General features: G+C 43.0%; 1 protein-coding gene and 1 pseudogene across 7 annotated transcripts in view; both read right to left on the bottom strand.

The window, feature by feature from the left end:
* The window catches only part of KLF12 (KLF transcription factor 12), a 276,242-nt gene that overhangs the window by 243,077 nt on the left and 18,382 nt on the right, over nucleotides 1-14,783 (bottom strand). The gene's annotated exons all lie outside the window — the stretch shown is intronic.
* LOC149920185 (E3 ubiquitin-protein ligase TRAIP pseudogene) overlaps nucleotides 1-14,783 on the bottom strand; it is a 52,229-nt pseudogene that overhangs the window by 23,267 nt on the left and 14,179 nt on the right.

The following is a 14,783-nucleotide window of genomic DNA, read 5'->3' as shown; positions in this document are numbered from 1 at the left end:
CTTCAGTCCTGTTGCTAAAGCTGCTATTTTCAGAGTCTATTTCTCATTTAAAGCCAAAATGACTGAAAGACTATCATCCAGCAGGATGTAAACTCAAAAAATATATACATGGATGGTTTGAAGGGACAACATCTATTTATGATGGCTCACCTAAAACCATCAGTACAACAGCACAAACGTTTAGCACTGAGGTCACTTCTGGACTACAGGGCACTTCTGCATGGTCATTAGAGGAATATTTGCTGTCCCCTGGATGGACAGCTGCTGGCAGCATCACAAAGCTGCTGTGCTCCTAGCATATCTCCTGAGCATCTCTCCCTGTCACGATGCAGCAACAAAGCTCATAATTCTCCTTCTGATAGTCTAAAGCTGCAAAGGACGAACCTTGAGAAGGAAGAAAATAAACTAAAAGGTGGAATGCTGATGCACACAGTAAAAAAGTGCATCAGCTCCAAATACTTTCTGTGTGTGTTGGTTTGTCCTCTGTTCATTTTTAAGACTCATAGTTATTTAAGACCCATGAAAGTTGGATACACCAGGGCACAACCAGCTTGAGACTGGGCCACTTTCCACACTTGGTGCTACAGACAGGTGAGAACCATAGCTTAAGCAATTTACAGATCTCAGACAACTGAGCAATGCTCTCAGTTTTATGACCCGATTTTTACATGGCCTTATGAGGAACCATAAGTTGGACTTGATGATCCTTGAGAGCAGTCCTGCAGAGAACGATTTGGGGGTCCTGGTAGACAAGAAGATGGACGTGAGCCAGCAGTGCACTTGCAGCCCAGAAGGCCAACTGTGTTCTGGGCCACTATAAAAAAGGGGCAGCCAGCAGGAAGAGAGAGATGATTGTCCCCCTCTACTCAGCTCTTATGAGCACCCATCTGGAGTACCTCATCCAGGCCTGGGGGCCCCAGTACAGGAAGGATGTAGAACTTTCGGAGCAGTCCAGAGGAGTGTCACTAAAATGATCAGGGGGCTGGAGCACCTCTCCTATGAAGTAAGGCTGAGAGAACTGGGCTGGTTCAGCTTGGAGAAGAGCAGACTGTGGGGAGACTTCAGACTGCGGGGAGACTTCACTATGGCCTTCCAGTACTTGAAGGAAACATATCAACAGGAGAGAGAAGAGCTGTTTTCATGGGTGGATAGTGATAGGACAAGGGGGAATGATTTCAAAATGAGACAGGAGGTTTAGGTTAGATATTAGGAGGAAGTTTTTCACACAGAGGGTGGTGACACACTGGAACAGGCTGCCCGAGGAGGTTGTGGATGCCCCATCCCTGAAGGCATTCAGGGCCAGGTTGGATGTGGCTCCGGCAGCCTGGTGTAGTGGTTGTAGCAGTGCATGTAGCAGGAAGGTAGAAATTAGATGATCTTTGTGGTCCTTTTCAACCCAGGTAATTCAGTGATTCTGTAATCCTCAAGCACCCCTTCCAACTAGGGATATTGTATGATTCAGACAAAAATAAACTCGACAAAGCTGAGTGTTTGCCATGTTGAAAGGGAAACTCAGTAGGTGAATTACAAGAACAGGAATAGGAAGATGCTCAGACATAGAGGTTAGCTTAGGTACTCAACGAGTGCTTTGCTTGATCATCACGGGTGGTCAGGCTTCCCATGTCAGCCAGGACCATGAGACTCTAGGTGAGGGTGTGAGGAGTGGTTTCTATCCCACTGTAGTGGTGGAACAAGTCAGAGTTCCCCTCGTGAAGTTGAGCATGTACTGGCACATAGGGCTGGATGATATCCATCCTAAGGTTCTGAAAGAGATGACTGATGTGATGGAGAGAGGCTCAGGGATCACATCTGAAAAATCATGGCTGTCTGGTGAAGTCCCAGGTGACTGGAAAAAGGGAAATGTTACTCCCATTTTTAAGAAATGGAGAAAAAAATGGGGAACTATAGGCCAGTGAGCCTCACCTCCGTGCCTGGGAAGATCATGAAGCAAATCCTCCTAGAAGCTATATTCGAGACAAAGAGGTGATTCGAGACAGCCAACATGGCTTCACCAAGGGCAGATCTTGCCTGACCAATCCAGTGGCATTCTATCATGGAGGGATGGCTTCAGTGGATGGGGGAAGGGCAGTGGATGTCATCTACCTGGACTTCTGCAAAGCCTTTGACATGGTCCCTTACCACATCCTTCTCTCTAAATTGGAGAGGTGTGGATTTGAAGGATGGACTGTTTGATGGATGATGAATTGGCTGGCTGGACGCAGCCAAAGGGTTGTGATCAATGGTTCTATGTCAGGTTGGAGACCGGTCACAAGCAGTATCCCTCAGGGGTCTGTCTTGGGACCGATGCTCTTCAACATCTTCATCAATGACACAGACAGTGACATGGAGTGCACCCTCAGCAAGTCTGTGGATGACACCAAGCTGAGCGGTGCAGTCAATACATTGGAGGGAAGAGAAGCCATCCAGAGGGACCTGGACAGGCTGGAGAAGTGGGCCCATGAAAACCTAATGAGGTTCAATAAGGCCAAGTTGCAGGGTGCTGCACTTGGGTTGGGGCAATCCCAGGTATTTATACAGACTGGTGGAAGATCATCTTGAGAGCAGCCCTGTGGAGAATGACTTGGGGGTCCTGGAGGATGAGAAGCTGGACATGAGCCAGCAGTGTGCGCTTGCAGCCCAGAAGGCCAACTGTGTTCTGGGCTGCATTAAAAAAGGGGTGGCCAACAGGGAGAGGGAGGTGATTGTCCCCCTCTACTCAACTCTTGTGAGCACCCATCTGGAGTAATGCGCCCAGGCCTGGGGCCCCCATTACAGGAAGGACATGGAACTTTCGGAGCAGGTCCAGAGGAGGGCCACTAAGATGATCAGAGGGCTGGAGCACCTCTCCTATGAGGAAAGGCTGAGGTTCAGCTTGGAGAACAGCAGACTGTGGGGAGACCTCACTATGGCCATCCAGTACTTGAAGGGAGCATATAAACGCAAGAGAGAACAGCTGTTTTCAGGGGTGGATAGTGATAGGACAAGGGGAAATGGTTTCAAAATGAGACAGGGGAGGTTTAGGTTAGATATTAGGAGGAAGTTTTTCACACAGAGGGTGGTGACACACTGGAACAGGTTGCCCAGGGAGGTTGTGAATGCCCCATCCCTGAAGGCATTCAAGGCCAGGCTGGATGTGGCTCTGGCAGCCTGGTGTAGTGGTTGGTGACCCTGCACGTAGCAGGGGGGCTGAAACCAGATAATCACTGTGGTCCTTTTCAACCCAGGTCATTCTATGATTCTCAAGTACAGAATGACAAACTGCAGATAGCCTAATACACAAAGCAGATAGAGCCATTCCATTCTGTACAAATCCTGCATACCTGGTAGAAGTTTTGGGACAGGTCCTCTTTTAGTTCTTAGGAGGTTCTTAGGAGATAGCCCTGCTTGTACCAAAACAAGCATTACTTACATCAATGCTGCAAGGTGACTGAGAGAACAACTTTCTGCACAGCTTTTAACTGACTTCTATTATCACTTTCACAGATTTTCTTTTCTATGAATACATATAGGAAGAGTCCTTTTGCAAGTTTTATGCTAGCCAACATACTAATCCCAAGCTGGCAGCCCAAGCATACAGATGAAAATTTCAGCAACAACTCATTCAATAGGGTATTTGCAGGTGAGTGCTACCCACAGTCAAGGTGACCACAACCCAGAACACAACTGAAAAACTCAGTACCCTTTAGCCAGGCAGACAGTCAGAGCAGCACTGTCACTGTAAAACTACAGAGATATCAGTTTTGTTCATCACATAGGAACAGATACTGAAGGAAAGCACACACAGACATCAGCAATTACATACCACATGAGCGCTGGGAACTGCACACTGAAGAGTCATTTCAGACTGGACACAGCCACACACCACTACAATGGCTCAGTGGTATAAAAAATGCCAGTGATGCAACTGCAGCCAGACATTAGGGCTGGCCACAAAGTACAGAGCTCTAGATGAGGAAGGCAAGCAAAGCCCCCTTCAGGAAGGGTGGGGGGAAAGCAGGGACAGAGACCCTGCTGGAGACGCATCAACTTTTTGACAAAGGCAATATGTCAATGGTGAAGCCTTCTCCAGGGAACAGCAGCAGCTGCAAAGCAGCACAGCTGCGAAGTCTGAAAGCACTCAGGAGAGGTTGGGGAGGGAGACAAGAGGCAAGCCTATCCAACCTACAGCCTACATACCATAATCCTCATGGAGCTTGAGGAGTATGTGACACATACCTCACACCTTGGAGGAGATGAGAAAGACAACAGCTCTCTGGAGGCTTCGCTTCTTCGGTGCTGGACACATCACCATGCAAGTGGGAGCAGCAACGTTGGCCTCAGCAGAGCCTGCTGGCTTGCCTCTTTTTACAGCTGTGTGCTCTGATCACCCAAATCCCCATGGCCAGCACAACTTTCTCCTGCTCACACACATGGCTGCCTCAAAGGACTGGCATGTGCACCATAAATACCAGCCCACTCGAATCAGAACAGTAGCCTACCTTCTCCTTGCTACCTGCAAGAGAATAGTAGTGGAAGAGTTGTGAGAGACCAAGCACCATGAACAGAGGAAAATGAGAAAGAATTGGCATGCAAAATGGAGCATGTGCTGACATAGAGGTGCAATTTCCTTTGGAGCTGCCAAAGCTACAACTCCATCAGGGAGGACAAGCCTGTGGGGAAGGACAACTCAAGTTTCAACCACGGATGATGTTCCTCTGGATTAATAACAGTATTTGTCAAAATACTGTCCTTCATGCACGACAGCCAGTCCTTTTATATTGTCTGCTTATTAAGTAACCAGAGAAAGCAACACAAAGGAATGCCTAGAGAGGCTTCAAGACCCAAACTACCTATGCCTCTTAATCAAGACTACTAATCCTCAAGGGCAATAACAGCCAAGGCCCATAAGTCAAACATCTCTGCACTTGTTCACACCAGCCATTTCCTGTCCTTTCAGTTGGCCATAATCATCTGTTAGTTCACTTTCCCCTCACTTTCTCTTGGGTTAATCTATTTCTTAGAAACAGAGGTTCAGAGATTACAACACAGCCTTACGCAAGGGAAACTTTAGGATGCCACCAGGCTGAAACAACTCAGATGAAAACTTGTGATACTGAATGGAGGAAGGGATTGGCTCAGGCTTTCCTGCACAGCCTCTGAAAAAAAAAAAAAAATTACATTTTTCATCTTAGTTTCATGATAAAAGTTTGCTGGTGCTCTGCCCAGAACATGTTTCCAGACCAACCCTACCAATGCAATTGCAGCACCAGATTACCTTACCTGGTACTTCAGGGAAGCCTAAGCACAAAACTTATAACACTTAACTGGTGTCCTAAAAATACTCAGTTGAGATTCTTTTTCCCCCTAACCACAGAGAAAAGCAAGCTTTTAAGAAGAACAGCGTTCTGCAATCTCCTCTTGCTGCCTGCATACAGAAGGAGAAATCTACCCTTTCTGAATTGCTTTTGGGACTGAAGAGCAGATAGCTTCTCAGAGGGAGAAGAGGAAAACAGCTACTTAAAACTCCTTTCTCCAAGTCTGAATATATTTACAGGCGGGCAAAGTGTAAAAGTGAGGGAATAAACTAGAAAGAAATATACACTGGAAAGTATGGTAAAGTAACCCAGAGAAGAAAGAGAAAAAAGTACGTATCTACTTGAATAACTCCACTTAGTTATGCAACAGAAGGACAGGCAATGGTAATGACAGAAAAAGGTGACAAAATACAGACATTTACACATGGTCACATCCTTCACTGACCAACTGACTGATAACCATCCCTTGCACATTACGTAAATCAAGTCTTTAGAAAATCTTTAACTTTTACAGTCTGTTGTAGAGATACGTAACCCACCACAACTACAGCAGATAGGATTTGTTAGTATGTGTTTAATTAAAAAATAAAATAAGAAAAGAATAATGCAGGAAAAAGGTTACTCCAACTGCATATCTTGCGCTACAAATTGAGACTGGATTTCAGCTCACCTACATGTTATCTATATGCTCACTTTTGACTAAAGGTAATTGCCCCTCTGTAGTGAAGAAAGAAGCCAACCACAGCTATACAACAATTTATCCTCTTTTCAGATTAGTTTCTGTGATAGGTGGGAGGAACTGGTCTGCAGAAACATCACTGTTTTTCATTGCTGACAGAGGAAATCCAGGGAAGTAGCCTAAACCAGACTTCTAACTACAGTGACTGAAATTAGGGGAAATGACTTCCACCCTAACAGGGTCTTTAACTTGTTTCCTTCCAGATGCCAAATAGTTCTGTAGTCTAATGCAAACATTATTTGCACAAAAATACTTTGGGCTTCAGTTCACTGGGGAACAAAGGGAAAAAAGTCAAGGAAGGACAGGGGCCCATTCTTTAAGTCAACATTAAGTAAAAACCAAAGAGGTCTGATGGTTCCTTGCAAAGGTTCCTGGCACTTTATAACTTCTTTTCTGATGCTTATGAGCTGAGGAGCACTGCTCTGGATCACCTGGCAATACCAACACATCTTACTGGCAACTTCACAGAAGTCAGTTTCGGGGAATTTGCTCCAACTGACACTGGCAGTCTGAAACCTTCCAAGAATATCTACTAAAGAAAAAAACACATACAGAAAAAAAATAACATTAAGAGGATCATAAAAGTTACTGGCAATGAGAGAGAGAAAAGTAAAAAAAAAAAAAAAAAAAAAGATCTACCACCTGGCTTGCAAAGTAGTTTCACTTCTCTGTGGTGTGGCAGGAACACTTCTGAGTAGAAATGGATAAAGAGGTTGGCACACAGCACTCAAACAGCTGTGACCTGCTGCAGTACCTTTAAAAAACTGTTCATCTCCTCTGGCTGGTTGTTTTCTCTGAAAACAGCACACAATGAACTACTTTTCACTTCAGACACTCTGGTGCTTGGCTCCAGCTGCTGTTGAAGACAGAGGGAAACAAAGTAGACACGCTTGGAGAAGCCTCAGCCCACTAAGGAGCTGGGAGCACCAAGTGCCAGTCCTACCTGGCCTCAAAGAAAAGATCAGCAAAGTGCACGCAGTGCTCTGGCTATGGAGCAAATCCCTAGGCAGCCAGTCCTGACTGCAGATACATATGCAATCATATAAGGCAAGGGGGAGGGAGCAAGCATTTAATCTGACAGCGTTTTCAGTCAAAGACATGAAAAGTAGTTTTCTTCAAGTCCCATTTCTTGTTCAGCTCTGCTGTTACAACACACAAGTTAAGCTCTATGCCAGTAGCTAGTGTCACTTGATAGCCTACTAAACCTTTGTTAAGCAAAAGGATTTGCATGCTATTATCAACAAAACCATAAATGTCCCAGGCTTCTGCAAAACCACCTCAGCCGTGATTAAACCATGACCACCGCCTTTTCCCCTTTTCCAATGTCAGCCGATACAGCAGCACACCTCCCCACCCCTGGCCAGCTGGTAACACAGCCCCAGCTGGCCCCGCTTGCAGCAGCACACACCCTGCAGCCAACAAAGCCCTCAACTCAGCATTGCTGGCCACCACTCCTGCTTCACTCCATAGCATGGCTTCATCCTGCTCCCGAGGGCCTGCTCAGGCCCTGCTCTGTCCCTCAGCCACACCATACCAGTGCCCCGCCCCAGTACCCATCTGTCTGCTTCTAGCCCTCACAACAAATGACCCCTCTTCACCCATCCCACAGAACCTCACAGATTTTTCTAACAGTGTGTTAGTTGACACATTATGTATTTTTAACATGGAACTCCGTATCAGGAGAGGCTCAATTTCTACAAAGTCACAGCAGAGACACACAGAAACAAAAAAACACAAACCTCACCACACAATAAGGGGAAACTACTCCCTCGTAAAACAAAATATCTGTGCAAAGGCAGTAGATTGGTATGTCCATACGGACCCTTGGGCTGGATATCAACACAAGATGAAACAGGAGGAAAGAAAAGCCATAATGAATCATAATAAACAAAATGTGAGGGGAAAGAAATCAGGGAAGTCTTTTAAAATTGTTTACAAGCTAAGGGAAGTTTAACTTGATGCACCTCAGGTAGCAGAGCAGAGACACCGTGATCCAAGGAGATGCTTCCTGTGTGAAATGCAGAGTCAGGAGTAAGTCAAAGAGCAAAGACCCCTGAGAATGGCAACCATCACTGCTGCATTTTTACTGTGCAAGCAGCAATTACACTGAAATGATGTAAACACACAGGGTACAGCACAGGGACAGTCAAATGGCAGATGAGTGGAACGCACAGAAAATATTGTATTTATATATACACAATGCTATAGTACATATTTCAGTCACTCCAGCAACAAAAGGGATTTGTCCACCTTTAAATTTTCCCATCGTTGATCCTAATTTGCTGAGACCAGCTGTTTGTCATCTAGTTTTGTTTGACTTCCTTTTTACTTTTGTGGGTTCTTCCTTATGGTTTGAGGCTGGTTTGTTATTTTCTTGTTGGGTTTTGTGTTGGTTGTTTTTTTGGTGTTTTTTTTTTTTTTTTTGGTCTGTTTTGTCCTTCATTGTTCTCCTTTGTGTTCTGTTGTAAGCCTACTTGTGTCCCTCCACTGCCAGCTTTCTTAATCCTAGACCCTCAGGAGTTCATTTCTGGACCCCTTACTAGAAGGGAATCCTAACCTCTGACCAACGCTTGTAAGCACTGCAAACAAAACAATGAAATTATTTGAAAGTAAAACATTTGTGATATACTTATGGACAATAATCTCCAGAAGAACAAGAAAAGCACAGCTCCACTCTGCAATGATGCAGAACGCTCAATTAACATAATTGAAGAGCTTTTGTGCTCTTCTAGCAGATTAAACAATTCAGAGTCACCAAGCCTTTGGATAGACCCAAATGAAGAGATCAGCTTCTCCTCAAAGGGACCACCCACATGCTCTCTCTCTGCTATTCTCCATGCCCTTCTGGTCCAGCTCCACTGTTAGTGAAACTGAAGTGTGATAGAAGTACTGAAGAGCATTCATTTGGATTCTGATTGTAGCTCAGTATCAAGGCAGAAAAAAATAGGTGTTATACTTCACTTTCCTAATTCCAGCTCACAAGAGTGCCAATGCACTAAACAGACATACTGTAAATGTTCATAAACTTTGTGTCTGAAAAGAAAGAACCGAACTGTCCTCCCTCGCTTCATTCTAGCAGAATCACAGAAAGCATATAGATCCCTAAAGTCAGCCTCCATGAGACCTGAACCCATTGTCACTGTCATGCTACCATTTGCTGCATTTAAATCTTCAGTCCCATAATGACTCTTGTATGGTACACCAAAGAACCAAGATCTAGCTAACTATTGCTGCTGTTTTCAACTGTTAGAAACCATGACTGAGGCAAAGCTCACGTTACTCTGAAGTGTTATGACATGAGGTACATCTCTTGCCACTCACAATTTGAACAGACAGTGATGAAAGGACAGTTTTTGGAAAATTACCAGCTTACCAGGATTGACATTAAACCAAGTTTTATGCCTGTGAGGAAAAAAAACAAAAAAAAAAACAAGAAAAGAAGAAAAGAAAAACCCCAAGATGTAGCTGGAGACAATTATTATTACAGAAATACTTTCATGCACAGTAACAGGATGCCCCTTGCAACTATCATATTTTTAATTAAGAATATATGCCCATAATTTCTCAATGTCTCAATATGAGGACTAGTACAAATAGCTGAGCTGTTTCAAAAGCAGACGCATTCTCAGTACCCAACTTCAAGCTCTGTGGGTAAATTTTCAGACTAATTTTGCTGTTTCAGCAGATGAGCAGAAAGAACCCTGCATCTCTAGATCACACCTCGACTGTCTCAAACCAGATTAATGCAACCTCCAGCTTTTGGCACCTTTATGAGAATGCTGCTCTCCCCCAGCTATTATCATCATTTCAGTCCAAGAAGATTTAGTGCTGAGAGAAATTTCCCAGAATCACACAGACTGTATCAGGAATGGAAACGGAAAGCCCCCAGTCTGCACTCCCACAGTCATCTTAATCTTCCTCTGCACCTTACTGCATTGTTAACTGGCACCTGCTGATGGGAAACAGGGGTTAGAAAAGAAATCAGTCCTTGTTAAGTGCATTTGGAGAAGGCTGTTGACCAATTACCCAGTTACATTTCAAAATCCAAACAAGAAAAGACAGTGTAAGAAGGACCCCAAAGAAAAGGGAGAAAGAAGTACTACAGTTGGACACTAATTAGCAAAGAACTGACAGCAAAACAGAATGGACTTCTAAGAACTAGAAGGAATGCAAGTGTAAGCTTGAAATCAGTTTCTTCTAAGTATTATACTCACATAAGATAGAACAACAGTGGAGTTCCTTTATTTTCCCAGTTTTGCAATTTTTTTTAATGATAGAAGTTATCTATTCCCTCCTACTGTGAAATGAAAGTAGACAGTCTATATTCCATTACTTCAATAACATTTCTTTAATGACAACGCAGTTACACAGGAGTAGAGGTGCTGCGCATTTATTACTGATGAAACCATCTCACAACCTCAGTTCAGATTTTTAAAGTATGTTAAAGGGAGGGAAAAAAATACTTATTTAAAAAGAAAACAAACTTGAAGTCGTACACAATGAGAAACCATAAAGATCAGGAATTTTTAAGTGTACGGTCATGTATATTACAGGTAACTTAGTACCAAGACTTTAAAGCTCTGAAAAAGACCTTTGCTTCAGGTATCTCAAAAGAATTATGCAGACAAGCCCATCCACACCCCCGAAGTGTCTGCCAACTATAGAATTTTTCTCTATTACAAATCCAAATAGCATGATGAAACCATGAAGCAATAATTTTAACTTTGGCTGCAGTGACATTCAGGACACAGCTGATTGGAAAAAATACACCACCCACACCAAATCTGCTACAAGTGGATACCCACTAGTTCTGAAAGTGAAACTTCACCATGCCGCTTCACCCTGTTGCTTTCCAAGGGAAGGACTAAAAGAATTACTAGGGGCTGTTCTAGATTTTAGCATGCAGTGGTTTATCTCCTTTAGTAGATACTCTTCAGCAAGAGCTTTCACCTTACACTTCCAGTAAATCCAGAATTAATGCACTTTATTGCTTCCATGCCATGAGTTACTGCCTGCCTTTAGAGCACTTCCACATCAGCACCTACATTGTTTTGTCCTAGGCTCTTTATTAACTTTTTAAAATTATTCTTTATTATCTGTTATTCTTCTGAATAAGCTACTGGAAAATGGGAAACGAACTAGCTCTCAGATTGAGAAGGAACACAACAGTCAGCTATGGCCACTCTATCTCCTGTTAGACAACATGTGACTTTCAGTCCTCCTTAGGTTCCCGCTGCTCACCTCCTTTTTGCTTCTCTCTTTCCAAGGACTTGCTTGCCCCCTAACTCTCCCCCATTAGTTGGATGCCCAATTACATTCAGAAATAACTTTAAGTAAGAAGCAGACATCCCTGTTCCCTCCTCTCTGCTTCTACATCTATCTCATCCTACCATACACACACAAATGCTTATAACAATGCAATGAAGATCAGACTCTGAAGTCTTGTCCCCATTATTTATCAAGGTGAAGAAAAAAAAAAACACCAAAAAACAACTGCATGCAAGTTAAAACTATCATGAGTATAAACTGTCTCCACCAAGTCTAGAGAGTGGTAGCAGTTCTTACATAAACAGAAGGTCACTGTTCTTGGAAGCAAGGACTACTGAAGTCTTGCTCATTTTTATATGGTCACTCCAACTGCACTCTTCCTAATTGTAAATTGCAAATTTGCATATACGTGTTGCAACTGATTTTCTTGATGTTAATACTCAATCACATGTTTTACAATATTTCATGTGTTTAACTTTTTAGTTCAGAAAAACTGGCCAAACAGGAAGAGAATGCCTGCTGATAATTTAACCCTTCCATGAGACTCCATTTGCCACATTAATCTTCCCCTCTTTAACCCCTCATCTCCCATTCTCCTAGTAACTGCACCATTTACTTGTGCCCAGTCTACTATATTGCTGCTCAGTTAATTTATTTTCAAGTTGCATTTGGTACGCATTTGAATCCAGATCAAGCAAGTCTGACAGAATCCTAAGAGATTTTGTCCCCTACTGTTGGAAAGAAGGACTCTGAACACCTTCCTAATTCCACTCCCATTTTCTTTCTCACCCTCCAGTGGGCATACCTGACATCTGTACTTGGGATCTTATCTCATAGGACAGCCAGCACCAATGCTGAGCTGATGAACACACATTGTAAATTATGAAAAAGTCAATTCAAACTCAAAGGATAAAACATCTCCAACTTATCTGTACCTCCTGTTTCAGCATCATATCATGGAGCTGAAAAGTCTCTGCTACTCCTGCTAAAGAAAAAAACTCCTATAATCACACTAGACTGCTGGTACTCACCCACAGATAAGTCAAGTACTCTGACTAGAAAGCTCTAACACCATGCAGCTCTCAAGTCTGGACCCAGAAGGATTTTACAGTTGGGGGTTCAAAGACACTGCAGGCTGAAGGTGGGCAAGAAAAAGGGGCTTACTTTCTATTAAAACTGATATTTCTGCGTATCTGTGATTAATGTCATTCCTGACTTCTTTAATCATCTTACTTCCAAAAGTCACAACAACCTGAAGAAAAAGCCAACATATCTGAGGACTGACATTGATGCTGTTTCTCTAAAACCATGGCAGACCTGCAAGACTCTCCAAGCCTTCGGTGTTACTCATGAAATAGCTAAATATCACCTAACTATTTTGGATATCTGTCTGTACTTAATAGAAACAACAAGAAATCCAGAGCTGCCAGCAGGAGCAAGGAGGTGATCATCTTTATGTACTCAGCTCTGGTGAGGCCACACCACAAGTGCTGTGTGCAGTTTTGGGCCACTCGCTACAGGAAAGACACTGAGGCCCTGAAAAGAAACGTGTCCAAAGAAGGGCAACAAAGCTGTGAGTGGTCTGGAGCACAGGTCTTACGGGAAGTAATTGAGGGAGCTGGGATTGTTCAGTCTGGAAAAGAAAAGGCTCAGGGGAGATCCTAACACTCTCAACTTCCTGAAGGGAGGTAGTGGTAAGCTGGGGGTCGGCCTCTTCTCCTGCACAACTAGCAATAAGACTAGAGGGAATGGCTTCAAGTTGCACCAGGGAGGTTCAGTTTGGATATTGGGAAAGATTTCTTCCCCACAAGACTGGTCAGGCATTGGAACAGGCTGCCTAGGGAGGTGGTTGAGTCACCATCTCTGGAGGCATTTAAGAAATGTTTAGATGTTGTACTAAGGAACATGGTTTACTGAAGAAATATTGGTGGCATATGAATGGTTGGACTGCACGATCTTATAGGTCTTTTCCATCCTTGGTGGCTATGATTTTATGAACATCAATATTCTGACACAAAAATACTGAACATCAGAAGCTCTCCTGATGCTTTTACACGACTGAGTTCTTGCAACCATCCATTTATTAGTGACATCCCAGTAAAACAAAACTGGGAAAGCGCAACAGGGCTAAACAGTATTCTTATTTCATGATCACTGCCTTAGGGCAGCATATCTTGGTTACATGCTACAATTCTAATGAGTAAGCAATGTTCAGAAGACAAGCATCCTGATAAAAGGATTATTCTGGATCCTTTTAAGAGTATCACACCACTATCTCTTACATTTCCATCTTTTGTTTTAATACTGCGATAACTCTCCATCAACATTCATTACATTCCTTTTAAGTTTAAATAAAGTGCAGTAAATTCTGTTTGGCTTTCATCTGAAGGCACTTAGTTTACAACTGGTCCTTCAGTATGAAATTCCATTTGTACTAGCACAATGGATTCTCATAAAAACAATTATAAATTTAGCAGAACTCTATTATGCTACAACTCCTTGTTTCTATCTTGACTTACTGTGCAATAGTCCATGCAGTTTATTTGGTTACATGAAGAACCACTGTTCTTTTAACATAATTTATCTTCTTCTGTTAGTATCTACTTGGCATCCTAAAGTGACATCCACTTGTTTTGGATCCATGTTCATTATTGCCAACAAAGACCTGATATACCTGCTGTTCTGCCTTCAGCCATACAGAATTTTACTTTCTCCAAGTCCACAAATAATGAAAGCAGACAAGCAAACAAAAAAGTACAAAAAAAGCACCTGAGACTCCTCAAGCAAACAAGCACTTTCTCACTCCTCCTTCTGTAAAGGAAAATACCAACAAATCTTTTCCTGATTTACTGACCTTCCCTTGGGTTAACATCTCTGTACACTATTTACCAACAGGAGATCCCTGATTCCCTCCTCCTATTAATTAATCTTTCTGCCATTTCACAGTCTCTGCCACCGTCATTCGCAGCCTCTACACATGGCGAGAGCAGACTGCCTTCATCGGGTAGAACTAGTCACAATACAACTGAAAACAAAAACAATATAGCTGAATCCTTCCTTATAACTGACAAACTTCCTCACAGCCTTCAGGATGTTACGCCTTATTTACAGAAGCAATAAACAAAGCCCTTCTCCTCAGTTAAACCGACGTGATGAGGAAAGCAATGATACTTATCTATGCATAGGCTTTTGTGGTCTCCTATCTTGTTCTTACTCTTAAATCCCACAAAATATATATGGTCTGTACGTATAGTTGTCTCATCTGTGACACATCAACCTACAGATTTCAGTGGTTCCTGCTTGTCAAGCCACCAGTGCCTCTAGATGTTTAAGATCCACTTCTTCAAGCATCGTTCAACTTCCCACCTTCATCTCACCACTTCCAGTATGAAATACTCCTGCAGCCAGACATGTAGGTAGACCTAGATTCATCCTGCCTTAATTAAGAAAATCATGCAAGGCTACCTTAACTCACTCACTAC

Source organism: Phasianus colchicus, chromosome 1 (assembly GCF_987193195.1).
Source record: "Phasianus colchicus chromosome 1, bPhaCol1.hap1.1, whole genome shotgun sequence".
Lineage (NCBI taxonomy): Eukaryota > Metazoa > Chordata > Aves > Galliformes > Phasianidae > Phasianus > Phasianus colchicus.
This window is presented reverse-complemented; position numbering and strand designations above follow the sequence as displayed.